Source organism: Sinocyclocheilus anshuiensis, unplaced genomic scaffold (assembly GCF_001515605.1).
Source record: "Sinocyclocheilus anshuiensis isolate Anshui unplaced genomic scaffold, SAMN03320099.WGS_v1.1 scaffold627, whole genome shotgun sequence".
NCBI lineage: Eukaryota > Metazoa > Chordata > Actinopteri > Cypriniformes > Cyprinidae > Sinocyclocheilus > Sinocyclocheilus anshuiensis.
The window spans coordinates 796,071-799,664 of NW_015549703.1; the positions used below are offsets into that span (position 1 = coordinate 796,071).

A 3,594-nucleotide genomic window follows, 5' to 3' on the forward strand; every position below is an offset into this window, starting at 1 on the left:
GTCCTTGCCATCCCTAATAAATACCATATCTAGTTGACTTATAGCCTACTACTGGCTTCAGCCAATTAAAGCACATGCAGTTATTTTTTCTTCATACTGCCTCATAAGGAAATCCTCATTCCTGTGAAGATGTAGTCATTATGGTGTCATGGACAAGGTTGCCAAGACACTGAAAATAGTCATCATGAAAATATATATTTAGCCACGCAAAGACAAGCAATAACTCACAATAACCATTCCTCTTCTTCACACAGGGCAAGTGTGAGGTGGCCATGAGAATGCTATACATCATGGCAGACCATCTGGAGTGTCTCAGCTACACTTTGCACAGAAGTACGTCCTCATCCTAGCTTCTTATCCGTACATCACGAAACCCAACCAAGGGAATATAACCTTGGTATCACGCCATCTTTGCATCTCTTCCCCTCACTGCTTTCAAACCAATGTTACATTATTTATATCATGGGATGCATGAAATCCAAGCACCACGACCCCACTCAGAACTCCAGCTCATCGGAGAAAGTGGATGGCAAGCCAGGAAAGCAAGGAGAGAAAGCAGTTCTAGTTTTCTCAGAGATCGGCTCAGTGGAGGACCCAGGACGGGTCAATCCGGTGCTGCTGGACTATGCCCAGAGACTCTCAGAGGAAATTGTGGCCCGGGCAGTACAACAATGGGCTGAGGTGGACAGTCGGTACATTGACATCCCCTACATTGAGTGTGACGTGCCATAACGTTTCAGCCAGATGGAATAAGATTGAATTGGTCTGGCTCTCCTTTATGTAAAGGAGAGCTTTCAGATGAACAAATTCAGGCTAGTGGAGGATCATGTCATTTTAGGAAGTTGTTCTTTTTATACCCATAAGGATTCACATGATATATTCAACCATTTTTTTGTTTTTACACATTAAAAGTCTTAATTTAGGGGCCTGTTTTCTTAACAAAGGGCCATGAAGCTGTTAAATCACAAGACTGCATCTTTTTATGTCTCTTGTTTACCCTCAAAGTCCAGTCGTTTAATTAGTCTCTGCAATTGTCCAAAGGCCACAATCATCCCAACCATGTTTAGTATAGACTCCATCTTTTTGCCTTTAGTATTTTCATGTTCATGTGGCTCAGCACATCAGACAGTACCTTATTTTATTTTCCATCCATCCATCGTTCTTGGTCACATTAGTGAAATTTCACTGGCAAAAAAGGTCCATTGGCAGTAGTGTAGCAACGATTTTCAAACCAAGAATCTTTGTTGGTGAACACTTGAGAAATTCAAGCGACTAACTCAAACCTATTGCAAAATCTGTGGGGGAAATCTTTCGCCCTTGTGCAAAATTCCTGATCACATTGATTCCTATTGAAATTATTGTATTTTTCCTGTGAAAATTAATTGAATAACGGGAAATGTGACCGCATATTTAGAGAACGTCCACTCAGGGGTCACGGTTTCTCTAGTGTTGGATTCTAGGGATCAATAAGTGTACATTACTTCATTGCTAACCTTTTTTTGACATGACAGCCCTGTTGACTGGAATTCCTGGTACAGACAACCTTGTGGTCACTATGGCCATATGTTGTTTGTACATGATACATGGATTCTTAAATTTAAAGATTACAGAAGATCTTAATCATCCTGCATCCTTATGATGCAATGAGAAAATACATTCAAAAGAGGATTCCCAAACTTTGTGCATTCAGCCATTAAATAATTTTGTTTATTGAAGATTTTCTTCTGTGCAGCTCAAATATGCAATTCTTAAAGGCCAAAGTGTTATAAAAACAAACTTAGTGCTACCAGACTGCCAAACCCAAGGAGACACAATTCAGACAGGGGACCAAACATGCCAATGTCCTTAATGATTGTTAATACAAGCACAATTACTCTTCTGGTAGTGTTTTAACAGCGGCTCACCAATGCTTTTTATTGATGTGATATTGGCACTTCTGGGTCTTGTGCCATGTTGTCAGGTAGCCATATTCCCTTTAACGATCTTCAGATAAATAGAGCGCAGCAGTTGGGTTCTGGAAGTAAAAATCACATTCATTTTTTCCATAGAGAAATAGATTTTTAGTGATAATGTACTTTAACCTTTAAGACAGACCTACTATGAGCTCTGAGGTGGTTAAGTGATATATATATGCTTTATCACATGCCAGTGTGATTTCAACTAGGCCTACATATTAAAAAATTTAAATTTCAGAGATTACCCTCTCTCACAGTGCATTATGAATTGTGTAATCAAAAGAATTTCTCAAATAATTTATATGTTTGTGCATATCTGAATGTTTTGCAATTAACTTAATGTTTTATTTTATACTAATGTTATATTTCATTTTTATCAGTTTTATATTGTCTTATCATCACAGTCAGTCATAAAATAATTCACAGTTCAAAGTTTTGTACCTTCGCCTTGTTATTCAGATTGCCAAAACTGTTTTTGCTTCAAATCAACGGTTGATGAAGCTGTTTGTTTTGGTTTATGGCTTTAAACTCTTTACTGAAGAATTTTTTCAAATCCCCATGGAGAAAACGAATGAGAAAATTACTTCCTGAACCAAGGCCACTGAAGACGTGGGTAGTCACTGTTATGGCCTGTTGCAAAGACAATTAAGCAAGAACTGCACTTTGACCATTATGCTTTTGCGTAGAAAGTCATAAATGCAGAGCAAAATTTTAAGATATGAAAGAAGGACTTAAAGTTGTATTTTATGAGGCCTTTCAGCACATTACTTACTGTATGTGCTCAGAGTAGAACTTCAGAATATCTCAGTATCTAAAAGAACAATCAGCTCAGACTTCCCTGGTGTTCATTACTCTCATTAGTTTGCATTCTTATACTAAGGCAAATAGAACTCGATTCTATTTTGTTATATATTATATTCTTTGAAAGTGTGTAATCACTTACAACAAAAAAAAAGTACTTCAGTATAAATAAACAGCAGTCAGACCACATTTGTACCAGCTTGTACTGTCAAGCTGAGTTCTCCTAGGGTCTCCAGTCATCTCATACATGTTTGAGGAGGTGCTGATGATTCTGATCAAAATTGTTGTATTTCATATTTCAGTGTATATTTCAGACAGAAGTGATTTACCTGTAATCTGTGCAATCTCATTTCTGTAACCTAAAGAAAAGGGAAAAAACAGCTACGCCAATAAATAAACCATGGCCTTTGTCGATACCTCAACTGTTGCCTTAATTTCTTCTGTTTTATATTTTCACAACACCTAAAACAGAGACTTAAAGGGTTAGTTCACCCAAAACTTTTACTCACCCCCGAGGCATCCTAGGTGTATATGACTTTCTTCTTTCAGACGAATCCAGTCGGAGTTATATTAAAAATGGTCTTTGATCTTTCAAGCTCTATCATTGCAGTCTGTGGGTGTTGCATTGCTTCAGTCCAAAAGAAGTTAAATAAAAAATATGGCCCATCCATAAAAAAAGTGTCTCACATGGCTCCGGGGGGTGAACAATGGCCTCCTGTAGCGAATCGATGCGTTTTTGTAAGAAAAATATCCATATTCAAAACGTAATAATCACTTTAATCTAGCTTGTGCTCAACGTTGTAAACGGAAGCAGTTCCGGGGGAATGACGTATGAGGT

The 3,594-nt window shown here is 37.8% G+C and overlaps 1 protein-coding gene across 1 annotated transcript in view; it reads right to left on the reverse strand.

Annotated features, from left to right (window-relative positions):
- Window positions 1–728: 728 nt before the first annotated feature.
- hibch (3-hydroxyisobutyryl-CoA hydrolase) overlaps window positions 729–3,594 on the reverse strand; it is a 40,484-nt gene continuing 37,618 nt past the window's right edge. Inside the window, exon 15 of the mRNA XM_016449956.1 lies at window positions 729–2,014. The gene's annotated coding sequence lies outside the window, so the exon portion shown is untranslated. The remainder of the gene's footprint in view (window positions 2,015–3,594) is intronic.